Here is a 15959-nt window from a genome sequence, read left to right as displayed (position 1 = left end):
AGAAACTCCTACCTACTTGAACAGAGTGTCTGCCACACGTCAGGCACTGTCACCTCCATACTGTTCCTGATGCTGTCCCTTCTTCCAACCTTCTTTCCGATGTTTGTGGAGTCCCCGCTATGCAACCACATGCTGGATATGAAGGTAGCTCCTGCTGAAATCCCACCATTTTTTAGAGTGTAAGTGTCCTTTCTCTGAAGATTCTCCTGAATCTCCTTCATGCCCAGAAGCAACCCCCCACCCAGGAGCTTCCCCAGCCTTCAGCTGACCCACACCTGGCCACTGGTGGGCAGGTCCTACACCTTAGGCTTGCTGACTACTCTCTGGCACCTACACCCTGACCGACACATAATAGGTGCTCAAGAAACATTTGTGGAATGACCAAGTTGGAAATCTCTTCTTGAAGAGGGCAAGGGAGAGTCCATTTTGGTTTTGCCTTTTCCTTCCCCTGTCTTCCTTTTTCGTCTCCTCATTATAAAATAGAGCCTCTTTAGCCACCCAGCTATTTCAGTAAAATAGATCTCTCATTCATGGCTCTCCTACTCAACATTTTGTATATTGAGAAATACAGATAAAAGTTAATAGGTTTAGAAGAAAATGATTGAAAAGCAAAACTGTCAGGTTCTCATAGAACAAAAAACGAGATTACCTGGACCCCTCTGCCCTGCGGCACCCTGCCCAGCCCCTGCACTTCTCTTGCAAGGCAGAGGGAGCCTCCTCTTCCGAACTCCTGTCCCTAGGGCCTGTCCTCCCGGCCCATCAGAGGCCCTGACTGCTCTGTGCCTGCACTCCACAACAAGGCCTGTAGGTGGCGCTGCAGTGCTCTCTGCACCAAAGGGGCCCAGGTTCCCGGCCTGCAGGGTGGCAGGTTGATGAGTTGTGGGGGTTGGTCGCCATTTACCTAAACTGACTGCAGTTACCTCAAATGACACAGTGTGCTGTCACAGGAAAGGCCATTTAAGTATGAAAAGAAAGAAAGCATCTCTGGGAGAACTGGTGGGGATGGAGCTCAGCTCTGCTGCCCCTGGCCAACCACCCCGCCCACCTCCAGCCAGGGTGTCAGCACCCTCCTCCAGGGCCAGTGTCCTGTTGGAGGACTGACCCAAGAGACTAGGAGTAGAGTTTAAGATGCTTCTCAGCTCTTCTGAAGCAGAGATGAGTTCCCTCCCTCCCTCCCTCCCCCTCTCCCCCCTTCCTCCCTCCCTCCCCCTCCCCCCCTCCCTCCCTCTCTCTCTCTCTCTCTCTCTCTCTCTCTCTCTCTCTCTCTCTCTCTCTCGTCTAGCTTCCAGACACACCCAACAGAAACCCACTTCAAATCCGCACTTTATAACCCCACGGACTGGGCATGTGCATACTTGTGGGAGGGACGGGGATCCTGCCCCTACCTCACCCTTGCACCTCATGGGAAGTTGCCTGGCTTGTTCTTTACTGAGTCCCAGTGAAGCAACCAGAGCCCAAACTTTGCATTTTATCTCCATTTCATCTTACCACCCCTCTCACACCCAAACCTAATCACTTAAAGCAATAGTACAGCCAACGTGGTATTTATCATAATCTGCTTGGAGAGCAGAGCCCTGGTAAGCGCAGTGATAGTTAGTTACAGGGACCGCAAGCTCCAGGGAGCATTAATCACGGTGTCTGAGTGCATCTGTGGGAGCACATTGTAAACTAATTACCAGGTACTGTGCCACTCTATCATTACCTCTAATATATGATTTCAAATATAATACAACTTCTATTTTGCTGCTTTCACACCACTGTAGCCAAACTCTGAGGTATGCCTAGCCTGAAAAAATTTTAGGTACAAATATAAAACAGAGAGGCAAGAGTTTTATTGTGTGTGTGTGTGTGTGTGTGTGTGTGTGTGTGTGTGTATCTCTAGACTTGGAACCCAGGGCCTCGAGCGCATTCTAGGCAAACACTCTATCACTAAGCCACACCTCCAGCCCAGAAATATTTTTGACAAGTGACAAATGGAGTTCTTGGATCACAGAAGACATCCAATGGCTATTTTTTTTTAACAAAACAAATAAACACATTAACAAACAAGTGATTTATTTTTATCCCAGCCTTGACCTGCTGCTAGTTTGTCTACTAACCCAGAACAAGACATTGTCTTCTTTGAATATAAAATAAAATAAAATAATAAACAACAGAATTTTTTTTTTTTTAACTAAGGGACATGACATCAACCTCCTGCAGAAGATTTCTTGGACAAGAACTTAAAATTTTAGAGCTTTTTCTTAAGACAACATATAAGGAAGAGAACAAATAGAGATTGATTTCATTTGCTAAATTAAACATTCCTGTTCTGCTCTGTATAAAAGGGATATTTGTATCTTGAATCCTGATTAACCCAGGAAATGAGCTCTTAAAATATAGATTTAGGAAACAATGCTTTTCTTTCTCAAAATTTTTGCATGCTGGAGGGAGAAGCAGACCAGCCAAGCCATTGCTGCATGTGGGGACCCAGAGCTGGGGGAGCTGAGCTGGGGTGGCTGGGGGCAGGGGGAGTCAGAGAGAATCCTCTCCCCTTCAGGCAGCAGCAAGATGGGGGCTGACAGCAGAGCCTTCCCAGGGGAGTCACCTTTGAGTTGGAGGACAAGATGGAGGGGCAGACCTAGGGTCCTCCCAGGACCCCTAAGCTGCATGAGCAGGGCTGGTGGAGGGAGAGAGAGGGGGAGGCACTGACGTCTTTGGAGAAGACAGTATGTTTTGGAGCGGGACTGCCTTGCAGGAGAGAAATGAGAGAGGGTGAGGCAGGACCATCAGGGTGTCCTCATTTGCCATCTCGTCCCTGCTAGGGACTTCCACCTGTGTTCTATACATCGTGGAGATTTTAAGCAAATATTTAAGGAGACTTAATCAGGTACAGAAATGGGGGTGGGTTAAACCTGGTCAGAGAACAATGGTGACAGAATTGCAGAAGTTCCGACACTTCATGAACCTCCTGAAGCAAGGGTTTTCTTTCTAATGAATAAACAATTGAATGAACGAACACACTATCCGGCCTTCAAGCCCCTAGTGACTGGCGTACAGTACGTGCTCACTAAACAGTGAAGAGAATGATGATGATAATCCAGATGGGGGATGTCGGAGGAAGCCAAGGAAGGGCTGATACAACAGACAGGGGACAGAAGGAAGGTTCCAGCACTCTGCAGGAGGCCAAGTCTGGGGTCTGGGGACTGATGGAGTCAGTACCCACTCAGGGGTCACCGTGTCATTCCATTTGGTTCCATCTGGATGAAATGCTCTTAAAGATCCCTCCTGTCTATTCTTCTTCCCTGTCACCTCTCCAACACCATATCTGCCACCATAACAGAGAAGGACCAGGACAGAGGACAGGACCTTGGAAGCTCCCACTGCTATACCCCTTAGTCTGCCTGGGGCACTGAAGTGCTTCCCCTATGACTTCCTGTGGGACTTCCTTCAAATGCTGCAGACCTCAGGGCCACATGGCAAACCCGTGGTTAGATGGCGGAGTCCCAGCCCTCCCAGGGGTCATGCCCTCAGCTCTGAACGGAAGGAAGTGAAGGAGATGAGCCTGGGTACACCTCAGCCACACTCAGGGGACATGTTTGAGATTCCTGTGGGCCCCTGATTGCCCTGAGTAGTTGACCACAAGTCCCAAGTGCCTCTGCTCCCCTTGGGGCCAAAAATGATTACACTGTTTCTCTTACTCTTCAAATCCCCAACCCCTCCCCACTTCATCTCAGCCATGACCCTGTTTCTTTCCTCAGGAGGACACTGGGGCAATCAGGACAGAACTTCCTCAAACATCCCCTCTGCCCACAGCACCTGACCTCATGCTCTGCCTTTCACTCGCTGCACCAGCTGGCCTGTGCATGCCTCTTTGCAAATCTCTCTACTTAGGTACCAGATTTCAGCCTCTCTCACCTACTCAAGGACACCCCTCCTAAAAATCCCCCATCATTTTCCAAGAACTTTTCATTCTCCACTAGATCCTTCCCATGAGCTAATAAAAATGGTGGTGTTTCTTCCATATTGAACAAACAAGAAGATTTATTTTTTTATATCCCACTTGTTCTGCCAGCTAATATCCCTGTCTTAGAACATTTTCTGTTGCTATAACAAAATACCTGAGTCTGAGTGATTTGTATAAAGAACTGAGGTTTGTTTGGAGGGGGCTGGGACATCCAAGAGTATGGTGCCGGACTTTTGCTTAGCACCTGGTGAAGGCCTCGTGTTTCATCAAAATATGGCAGAGGGCATCACATAGTGAGATGGCAATAGAGAAAGCATGCCAGCTCAGGTCTCTTCCTCTTCTTGTATGTCGCTAATACCATGACAGGGCTCCACCCTAATGACCTCCTAACAGCCCCACCTACAAACAGCACTCACAGATGAATTTAAGGATTAAATTTCCAGCACATGAATTCTGTGGGTGGGGGCATATTCAAACTAAGCAGCCCCACTTCTTTGTGGTAAAATCCCTGAAACAAATCAAAATCATATACGTTTTCGTCTTTCCCATCTGCCCCAACCATTCTCCCCGACCCACCTCCACCAAGTGTTCTCCCCCAGGTTGCCAACACCCGCACTGCGCATGCGTCAGTCAGCGCGCACCCACGTGACCCGTCAGCGGCCATAGGTGATCCAGTCGATCCTCACTTGCCTTCCGAACACTCCACCTGGTTTTTCTTTTTCTTTTTTTTTTTTTTCTGGTATTCCTTCTTGGTCTCCTTAGCAGGGTCCCCCTGACCCACGATCTTCTCCCTGACCTCGTGCCCTTGAAGCACCCCAGCTCCCACCCTTGGTCCTCTTCTCTCTCAAGACCCATCCACCCTGGTCATCTTCCCTAGTCTCCTGGCTTTAAATACCACCACGATGCCGAGGACTCTTCCAAGGCTGTGTGTCAATCAGGAGCTCTCGCCAAGCTCTGGTCCTTTGAATATTCAACTACCTTCTTGCCGCTTCCATCTTGAGGTCTGGCAGGCGCCTACCAACACCTTGGCAGTGACCGGGGACATCTCTTGACTTCCTGCACTCTGAGCCCTGTAGCCCTCCTCCTGGGGCTCACCTAGGGTCACTCATGGCTCCCTGCCCACCCAGGAGCCTTCCCACTGCCCTCCCTGCACACCCATCTCCTTCTGATGCTTACCAGCCTGCCGGTCCCCAAGACCCAGGTCCACATGTCATTCTTCCCAAAGCCTTGGTGAATCCTCCGATCCGGAGTTAATTTTCCTCTTCTGGGTCTCTGGAGTGTTTTATGATGATCTCTGTTCCCGACATTAGCACCCACCGTCCGGTGTGCTCCTCAGTGATGTCCGTGTACTCAGTGAATCCTGCAGTCCAGGCGCTGTTCAGGCTGCGGGGAAACTTTGATGCACAAAGATGCAAGGTGATTGTTCAAGTGGGGAGAGGCTGGTCCTAAATAAGACCTATTATAAAGGCATCAGTGACCTAGTACTGGAAGTGTCGCGGGCTGTGGGGAAATGACAAAGGATGCCAGGATGGATGTGTGGGGGCTGCTGGGAAGGGCTGGGGGCTGGTTGTCGCAGTATTCAGTGGGCTGGGCGGGGCTCCGTGGGAAGGGGACTTTTGAGCTAAGACCTGAAGGGGGCAAGAGAGGGAGTCAAAGGCGCCATAGGGCCACATGGGAGCCAGCACTCAGCTAGAAGCCTGGAGGGATGCACCCTGGTGCCCACCCATCAGGGAACCACAGCATCCTGCCTGGTCCCCCAACTCGGGCCCACTGACACCAGCCCAACCCATTTATGACTCCCAGATCTCTCACTGAGCCTAATGTAACAACCTCCCAAGAGGCAAGTCCCCCCAACTTTTTTTTTTTTTTTTTGGAGTCTTCATTACCCACTCACTAACAGGGTTCTGTACCCTTGACCTTGGCAACAATGACCCGTCTGTGGTTCTCCTACTCTGCTTCTTACCTGTGCCACCTGGGCCTGCTCCTGGTTCCACATTCTCTAGTACTGTTCCTCCTCTTTATAACTTTAAAACTTACTTCTTGATGCCTGCACTCTAAACACCAGAGTCACATCCACGTGGCGGCCCGGGAGGCCTTGCACCCCAACTGTGCAAACTCAGCTGCACCACCCTGGATCCTGCGGCTTTCCTGGTGGTGGCTACCCTGAGGCATTGGATCAGCCTGGCCTTCCTCATTCAAGTGAGAAATCTTGGAGTTCTCTGGGGCTGCCGCCTTTCTTCCTCGACTTCCACTTCCGATCAACGACATCATGTCTCAAAAGGGACAAAACTCCCCTCACTTCTGTCAACACTGCCTCAGTGTGGGTCCCTATCGTTTCTCACACATGCTATTTGATCATCTTACGGCTTCCAGTATCTCTTTGCGGCTGAGCCTGTGAACTCTGAGCACATCGGATTATACTCTGCTCAAGAATCTTCAGCAGAGCCCCATGGGCCTTGGCCCCTGCCCAGTGGTCAAGGCCTTTCTGTACACGGACGCTCATCACACAGTCTGCGCTCGCTCCTAGCTTCTTTGATGTGCAAAAGCACTGAGCATCTCTATAGTTCTATGGTTTTCGCCCAGTTTGATGTTAAGACATTGGTTGGCTGTCTCAAGACACAGCAATTCTTATGATGACCCAAATGAGACTTCTTACGTATGTGACAAAATCCTGGCTTCCTTCAATGCGTTAGTACAATTAATTTGGTGCAAATCAAGCACAGACTAAATAAAAATGACCTGCATTCTCTCCTTAGCTGGTGTAGGGGCAGGGAGCCCTGAGGATCCATTAACTTTCCTTCTGGAAAGCTGAAATCTAGAGGAGATTGAACATCAATAACTGGAGACACTTCAGTGTGAGCTATCATTTGACTGGTCTTTCCCTCTTCATATCTTAAAAAAGAAAGAAAGAAAAGAAAAACCACAATGATTTGCCCCTGGTAGACAGTTTTCATCCATCTCAATCTCGCTGTCACCTTTCATAACTGAGAGTCAATTATTCTCTCCATTTTGAAGGGGGAAACACAATTTGCTCTGCGCTTTATGCTACTGCATTCTGTAGGGGGAAAAAGAGAAGAAAGGTTCTTTTAAAATCAAAAGTAGCTCCATTATGGAGATGATGAGATCATTAGGATTTAGAATACCAAGATTTGTCAGAAATTGACTCACTTCTAAGGCTCTGCAATTTAGAAAAAGTTCAAAGAAACAGAATCTGGAGCCAATCCAAACATCCCGGGGGATTTCCAATTTCCCAGCTCCCTTGTTCTTCCCACAGGCCTTGGGCTGAGTTTGCCCTGGGCCTGGAGCCCTGTCCTAAGCACTGGATGAAAACTTCAGGTTATTTGATGTGGTGAAACGCTCTCTGGAATCACTGGCTTTTCAAGTCAGTTGGGTTCAACTTCACTTTCTTATCCCTCCCTCCCAAACAAGATGCTCTCCTTTGCTTCCTTGATGGATATTTACACACACACACACACACACACACACACACATTAATGAGAAATGAGAAATTCCCTGCAGGAAAAAAAAAAAAAAAGATATATCAATCCTAAACAGGTCCTCTTCACATCTTTAAAAGAGATCAAAGACGGCCTGTTTGGAAATCTCTGTCCTTTTAGCTTGTTATTGCCTGTGTGTACAGCCATTGCTGTGGCCCCCAAAGAAATGTTTCAGATGCCTGAATCCCCAGAATCTGGTCTCTCGCCAGAGCTGCAGAGCAGTATGAATAATTTCTGGGCTCTCTTACTCAGGATTGATGCATTTCTGGATTTTTTTTTTTTTTTTTTTTTTTTTTTGGCAGAAATGCCATTGAAATCTCTATGTCTATAAAAAGTCCATGATTTTGCACAACCGGAGACTCCTTTCAGGGTGAGCAACTGCAGAGCAGAAGATCTCCACTCTGGACCATTCTTTCCATTTTTTTCCAACAGTCCTGTGAGAAAAACATGTCAGCATCCTGGGGCAAAGATTCCTAAAAGACGAGCCAGGGATATGACTGCCGTATGCCGTGCCTTATTTTAACGTACTTAGAATAGTGCAGCAAGTGAGACTCTTAGTCCCTAACTCCAGATACGCAATAAATAGAACTTACTTCACTTTCCAAAACTCAAGTTCATTGCTATTTTGAGCTCCCGCTACCCACCATAATCTCAGTCACTTCAGGGTTTCCCTCACCAATATCCTGCCCTGCTTCTGGGGCCCTTTGCTGGGACACCTCTGATCATGTCCATGTAGGGTATATTCGTCAGCTTTCCATTGATTTAACAAAATGCCTGAGATAATCGACTTGTAAAGAGAAAGGGGTTATTGGGGCTCAATTTTAGAGGTTCTGGTCCATGATCCGTTGACCCTGGTCCTTTGGGTCAGCAGCAAGGTAGCATATCATGGAGGAAGTGTGGTGGAGCAAATGAGAAATTGTCCCATGAGCCAGGGAGCAAAGAAAGAGGAAGAATCTAGGGTCCCACAATCCCCCTTGAGGGCATGTTCCCAATGACCTGAAGACCTGCCTCCAGGCCCACTTCCCAAAGGTTCTGCCACCTCCTAACAGCCTTACCCTGGGAATAAGCCTTTAACACGTGGGCCTCTGGAGGACCTTTAAGATCCACACCGTAGTCTACGCACTTGGCTACCAGGGCACCATCTGCCTGCAGCCCCTGCAGCCGCTCTTCCTAGGGGGCTCCCTGTCCTCACACTCCTGGTAACTAGGCCTGGCCCCCTCAGCCTTCCTCCTTCTCACTCCCCTGCAGTTCTTCTCTGCCTAGTATCTCCCCAACCTAGGGGGCTCATTTTTAGCTGTGGGGAAAACCTTGCACCTCCGTGCTTCCTCCACCCCAGTCTGCCCTTACCTGCTGCCCTCTCCCCTCACTCACTCTCTGCTCTTCAGGACAATGAATTCCTTGATGTTCTCTGAACAGCCAATGAGTGCTGCCACCTCAGGGCCTCTACATTCACCGTTCCCTCCTCCGGGAGTGCCCTTCCTTCCTGGAGTCCATGTGGCTCACTCCAGTGTCACCTGTTCAGCCTGGCCTTCTCCTCCCACCCTCTACAAAGACGTTCTCACATCTACCCACCCCCAGACCCAGATGTCTGCTTTATTGACCTCCTGGGCTCTTCCCAGCAGCTGACATGTGAGATGTTCATTTGGTCTTTGTTGATTATCGCCTCCCCCCATTAGAACACAGGTGCACCGAGGTGGGGGTTTCACCTGTCGCATCCCAGTGGGGCACACAACACCAGGCACATAGATGTCGTCTGTCGGTATTTGCAGAATGCCGGAGGGGATGGGTCTGGAAGACGTGCCCTGACTCGGCCAGGCTCTTGCTACACCCTACATTCATTCAACTGGAAGGAAAGTGGGCAAGGCGGGTAAGGCAGCAGCCCTGAGCTTGGCTGGGTGGTGACTGGGGCTCAGAAGGCATCGTGGGAATACCAGGACTGAGAGAGGAGGTCCTGTGGCCTCCAGGATCCATTGTGCTAAGAACCGAGGCTGGCCATGGCCCGGGGCTTGGAGGCCAGGAGGCTAAAGGTGAAAAAGGCAGCCACCTGAGCAACCCAGGCGCAGCATTCAGGCAGACACCGCACAGGCCACGAGCGCTGACATCAGCTAGGACACGCTCGTGACGATGAAGTTCTGTCCCAAAATTTGATCAGGACCTGCCGTAAACACAGAGAGCTTTATCAAGTGTGATTTCTAAGTGGATAACTAACCCCCTCCCCCATAAACAGGTGCAGGCGCCGTTTCCTGGATAGGTAAGGGAAGAAAGAGATCACACTGGGCTCCAGGGGGTTCAGACTGGGGTGGAAGGAGACAGGCATTATACAGAATCAACAGAGAGCATGTGGGAGAGCGAGGGTTAAAGGGGGAAATGTGGTACAGGAGGGATCAGGCAGCTAGAGGATGGGGGAACTGGGCATAGCACACTGGGGACCTGGACAATAATGGCCCACAGAGCTTCCAAACTGCAGGATGGGGCACACCTGGAGTGTGCAAGAAGTGTGTGTGGTGCCTGGAAGTGCAAAATGCATCAAGGACAAGGCTCAGTGTAGCCTATTATGGGCCTGGCACTGTTCTGGGCACTTGGGATACATTAGTAAAGAAAATAGGCAAACCCCTGCCCCAGTGAACCGGGCTCCTAGACAATAACCACACCACGCATGATCATGCAGGAGGTCAGAAAGGCACAGTGCTAGGGATAAAGAAGGGTCAGGTAAGTCATAAGAAATTCAGGATGGCCAGCGAGTGAGCATTGGGGGAGCCGTTAGTGCAGACAGATGGCGTTAACTCCACGAAGCTGAGGCATGTGCTCACCAGTGACTCACAAGGACTCACAAGCAAGTAGTGAAGACTGAGCCAGGCACTTGAACTTGGGGAGAACAGAGTCATAGGCAGCTGCTAGAAAAATAAGAACCCAGCATTTCCACCGGCTTCAGCCTGGAGGTCGCTGCTGACTGGTGAGACAGCTTCTATGAGAGTTGCAGGCAACAGCTCTGTGGGGATGTTGTCAAAAGACACCCGGAAGGGAAAACTAGAGACAGCAGCATGAAGTTCTCTCTCAAGTCACTTTGCTGTAAAAGAAAGGAGAAAAATAGGGCAATAGAGAGAAAAGGGGATTGAGAAAAATTCCCAAGGCTATATGCTCTTGGGAATGATCCAGTAAAAATTGGGAAACCGAGGATACAGGAGAGATGCCAAATGATATCCTTGGTTGAATGAGAAGGGTTGGGACCTAGGGCACTGGCTTCATGGGGAGCCTGGGCAGCTCATCTGGTGGGACCCAAGGGAGGGCTGAGCAGGTAGGTTCAGATGCAAGTGTGCATGCGCTGTGGGGTGGAGGGAGGGTCTTTTTGGAGCAGCTTTCTTTGTGACTTAGGAATTTCTCATCTGAGACTGGCAATTGGGGAAAAGATATTGGAGATTTGCAGAGGAAGGAAGAAGTGAGTTGGTCTTGTAGAGTGGGAGATGAGGGGCGGCTGCCAGGAAGCACTAAGAACTCATTAGTGGTTTGTGGTCATGAATTTGAAGTGAGACCACTCAGCACAGTTCGGTGGTTCATCTGCAGCCACATTTCTCACATGGCTGCAGGCAGGAGGAAGGTAAGAAGTCAAGTTAGGCTTAACTCAGGGTGTGGTTTTTCCCATGCAAGAGCAACAAACAGAGAGAGTGAGCAAGGAGATTGAGGGGGGATATGAGGAAGTGGTAATAATTGTCCATGAAGCTCAAGCCACACAAGAAGGAAAATGGAGCCCCAAAGGATCCGGGGCGGTGAAAATGTGCTGAGGTGTCAACCCAGCTGTGGAGTCGGTAAATTGGAATGGTTGGAGGAAGAACATGTGAAATTGAGATTTAGTGTGGGGTGGAGTGTGCCAGTTAGTACTAGCAAGGTCAAGGCCATGACCGTGGCCGTGAGTGACGGAAGCACAGAGGAAGACAAGAAAACAAGGTGACTCTAAAGTTCACTGGACAGTTATTTACAATCAATATTACAATCGCCAAGAATTATGGAAAGGAAAGTGTTGGGGAGAATGGCAGTGCAAAAGGACCTTTTCGAAATCTTCTGTAAAAATATTAACTACTGAAACACACACACACACACACACACACACACACACACACTTTTTTTTTTTTTTTGATTCAAATAGGCCTTGTGATAGCTTGTCAGAGAGCCTCAAATCTTGGGCTTCTTGAAGGCCAGGCATGAGTCCTACATGGACCACACATGATTTTGCTGCGATATGTTCTGTCAAATCTTTTCAAGTGAATATAACTTCACGGTGGAACCTCTGGGCTACCAAGAACCTGGCTCTTCACTATCTTTCTCACTTCCTCTCTGTCTAAAGACAAAATCAATTGACCGATTATAAAGTACATCCAGAAATAAACTTAACAATAACCTTTCTAAAGACATAAAAGAAAATCCAAATATAGGGGAAGGATATATGTTCCTAGATGAAAAAATTCCATGTTGTGAAGATGTCCCAAAATCAAATGCCAAATTCAATGTCCAGTTGGAATCTTGATGAGACAGTTTTGGAGCTTAACAAGGTGACTTTAAAGTTCACTTGGAAGAGTAAATATGTGGGCTGGGGCTGTAGCTCAGTGATACAGCATTTGCCTAACACGTGTGAGGCCCTGGGTTCGATCCCCATAAAAATAAATAGACAAAATAAAGGTATCGTGTCCATCTACAACTGAAAAATAAAAATTAAAAAAAAAAAAAGAGTAAATATGTGATGAGAGTCGAGAAAATGTTGTAAAGGGGTCATGAGGAAGGCCTTGAATTACAGATGTCGAGTCATCTATTAAGTTACAGTAAATGAGAGCAGTGACACACGGGGGCAGAAAGGAGCCCACAGGTTCACGATAGAAGTCTGTACACCCAGAAAAGAGCACTGGATGAAACAGACATTTCAAATCAGTGTGGTAACAATCCATCAAATAACTGTTGGTTTTCATTTAGGGGAAAAGTTTAGTCCTTGCATCATACCATGTATAAAAATAAATTCTAGGAACAGCAAAACCGAAATGTTTTTAAAGTATATACTAGAAGACAATATAGGAGACACCTTAATAAAAACAGAGGTGAAAGAGTCCTCTGCAAAAGCAAGACTCTGAAGCCAGGAGTGAGGAGCAGACTTGACTACAACACAGCCAGAAGAGTATTTCTGCACAGTAAAAGATAAAGGTCTGAGAACTTTCGGGATAGGCAAAATGTATTTATTTATGTTTTGGGCTACTAAGGACAACATTGTCTAAAAAAGGATTTGGATATTGACAATAATGAATATAGAACAAAATAAAAGATGACATACACTTGCATATTTATGAATGGAGGAGATGAAGGTGAAATGTGTGTGTGTGTGTGTGTGTGTGTGTGTGTGTGTGTATAAATGAAGATAAAAATCAATGAGCAAAATATCTCCCATAATATCCTAAGTAAACAGCACCTTTCTCTTTGAGCTTCCTACATGCCAGAAAAAAAAAACAAAACAGATAAGCACATCTAAAGTAGGCTTCATACTGTCTGTAAGGAAATTGTAATTATGGCATTTAGAAGACATAGGTGTGTCCAGTACTGACATGAGAAGAGTCTTGAGTAGATTCCCTTGTCTTTGGAAATAAAAGCAATATATAAATCTGATACAAGCTGAAAATTTATTCATCAAATTTAAGGTAGCCACACAACATCCAACAAGTCTTGTGGTGGTAAACTGATGATCCCCAGATTATCAGTGGGGCTTCCACCATTAGTATCCACCCAACCCCTTCAGTTTTTTGATGGGAAATTCAGCCATAGGAAGCATTTCTGTGTTTGTTTGTTTGTTTTTAGATAGTACTGAGGTTTGAAGGTACACCGGTCAAAGTCACACCACTCAATGCCCTGGTCCTCCTCTCCCCCTCCCTCCTGGCCTCTTTTTTTTCTGCCTGGCACCTCTGCCCTCCTACCAGGCCCCCATGTTCAAATCTCTCACCATCAAGGAGCATTGCTGCCCCCAACTCTGGTCTTAGCACAAGTGGCATCCAAACCCTTGGAACCCAACACCCCACCCACGGCTGTGGGGTTGCAGCAATTCCTCATAAAAATCGAGTGTCTCAGAGGAATGTCCTCCCTGTACTCCTCATGCACTGGGTTCAGGGATCTGGTCGCCCCTGACTTCCCTCCATAATGCCCTGAACAGTTTTGAGAAACAAACAGCATCTTTCTCTTGGAGCTTCCTGGATGATGGAAGAAAAAGAGGGAAGCAACATCTATCGGGGGCTCTGTAGTGTCTATAATTCAGGTATTTAAAAGATAGAGACATCTCTGATACCCACACAAGAAAGGTCTCAAGTAGATGCGAGCGTCCTGGCACAGGAGTGTGGGGCCCCTCCTTCCAGCGGCTAAGGTGGCACCGAGTCTGCTTCCCAGAGGGGCATCGGCCCAGGCATCTCCTTACAGCTCGCTCTCAGCTCCCGCACTGGTTTTTAAATAAGTTTCTTATTTTAACCATGAATCTGCACAGGGGAAGTAGGCGATCAAAGGAAGAGAGTCGGAAATCACGAAGTAAACAAGTGTCTATTTCCAAGAATGTTCTACAAATCGAGCATGACCTGAAGGGCCTTTGCCAGATCCCCCCCACAATCCCGCCTGTGGTTTCGATGCCGTATCTGAAGATGATGTTTCCTGTCCATGTTCTTTGCTTCAGCTTCCTGGATTCTGACAAGTGCCTGATTCTCTACGGCGATGACCAGGTAGGTGTGGGGGTGGAACTGAGTCAGGAACCAGAAGACCATCTGCTGTCCTTTGCAGAAGAAGCAAGGGGGTGGGGGAGAGGCTGGGAGCATCTGCGTCTCCAAGCTGAGCTGGAATGAAGAGGAAAAGAGACGAGGAAACGCAGCGACGTGAGAACAAACACATTCAGGGGTCACACGTGAGTAAGGCTAGCTTGCACACCTGGTGCTCTTAGCACTATCCTCTCACCTTGCTGCACCCTAAGAGGTGGTTATTATCACTGCCATTTGTGAGAATGGGGGAGGTGAGCTGCAGAAGAGTTATTTAATTTGCCCAAGGATCTGTGATTCCAAGAGGTGGCAGAAATAGGATTTGAACTCAAGCAGGTTGACATGAGGAAACTAGACTTAACTGATTATCAAGGGAACAAAAGAAACATTCCAGGTAAGTGAATGTATGCAGAAATGCACCTGGGAATGGAGGAGTCACTCTGAAAGCATGGAAGTCGGAGACAGGGGGCAGGGAAATGGCACAGCTGGCTTGCTCCCATTTGAAGGGAAGGTTCCTGCTATCCTGGGCCAGGAGCGAGGAATCCCTTCTCTGTGTTTTGCTTCCCAATTAGAAATAAGGCTTACATGCAAATTACCCTAGGAAAGAAGACAATCTGTGTAAACAACCGAAGCTGAATGATTGGCTGTTCTAGAATTTTCTGGAGAATAGGTTTGGACAGGGTAAGGACAGGAGGATATCTGATTCTTGCATCAAGGAGGGAGTAGAGGAAGAAAAGCAAGGAACAGAGGAATTGAACTTCACCTGGTCTTGCTTCCTAATGTCACACAGATGTTGCCTTTTTCTCCGTTCCCCTTAAAGCCTTTTAATGCAGATGTTATTAATTATGAGGAGCCTCAGGAGAGAGCTAGTTCCAGGCATTTGCCTCTACAGAGACACACAGCCCAAGGACCCATGGGGTGGGAGCAGGAGAGGATCTTCGCACGGTCCAGCTCTAGGGGGCGCCACTCACACAGGCTATACAGTACGAATGGTGCCCTGGATTTGTGCCTCGCAGCCCCCAGGCGGGAATTCCGCCAAAAGAATATACGGCACAGGGACGAGATGGCAAAGGGAAGCCCCTCTTGGTCAGTAGTGTCCTGTGGTTGCCAGCCACTGTAAACAGGGCTCCCTGGCTGGGCCTCTCCCTGGCTGCTCTCCTGGTTCTTCTCCTCCTGCAAAAGCCAGAGAGGGAAGCCAAGGGCAGGTCCCAACGACAGGACGCTGCCTGTTCATTAGAATGCAGGTTCATTGGTAAAAATGCAAATAACTCATTTCACTTTATCCTTCCGACAGACCGTGCGGTAGTAATAACTGACTGCTCCCTACACCTGTCATCGCTGCCGCACTGCTCACTTTGTGTAAAGGGCCTGCCACCCTTCAGGTGTATATATAGTAACCATCATTAGAGGCCGCAGGCTGGAGACCCGATCATCCACTGCCCCCTAGTGGACGCCATGCGAATGAACCCGTACACGTAGCGTGTTCCTGCTCTGATTTAGTTTCTACGCAAATGAGGGTTGCATTTATCTCAGGAATAGTTTGCAGCTTCTGCTGCTTTCATCTCTTGCTAAGTATCTGTGGTTCTTAATTAACATGCCTAAAATGGAATAAAATGTCAATCAGGGGTGACTCTTTGTAGAGCTATATTTGAATGTTAAAAAGTCATGACATTTTCAAACAGTATTTAAGGCTTCATTTGATGCTCATTTTAAAAATCAAATTTCTTTAGACTGGGAAAAGGCTTAAAGTGAGCA

General features: G+C 48.0%; 1 protein-coding gene across 1 annotated transcript in view; it reads left to right on the top strand.

Moving 5' to 3' along the window:
* Window positions 1-15959, top strand: part of LOC143411492 (cilia- and flagella-associated protein 337-like) — a 116285-nt gene that overhangs the window by 21430 nt on the left and 78896 nt on the right. The window lies entirely within an intron of this gene.

This window comes from Callospermophilus lateralis, chromosome 12 (genome assembly GCF_048772815.1).
Source record: "Callospermophilus lateralis isolate mCalLat2 chromosome 12, mCalLat2.hap1, whole genome shotgun sequence".
NCBI classification, from domain to species: Eukaryota; Metazoa; Chordata; class Mammalia; order Rodentia; family Sciuridae; genus Callospermophilus; species Callospermophilus lateralis.
This window is presented reverse-complemented; position numbering and strand designations above follow the sequence as displayed.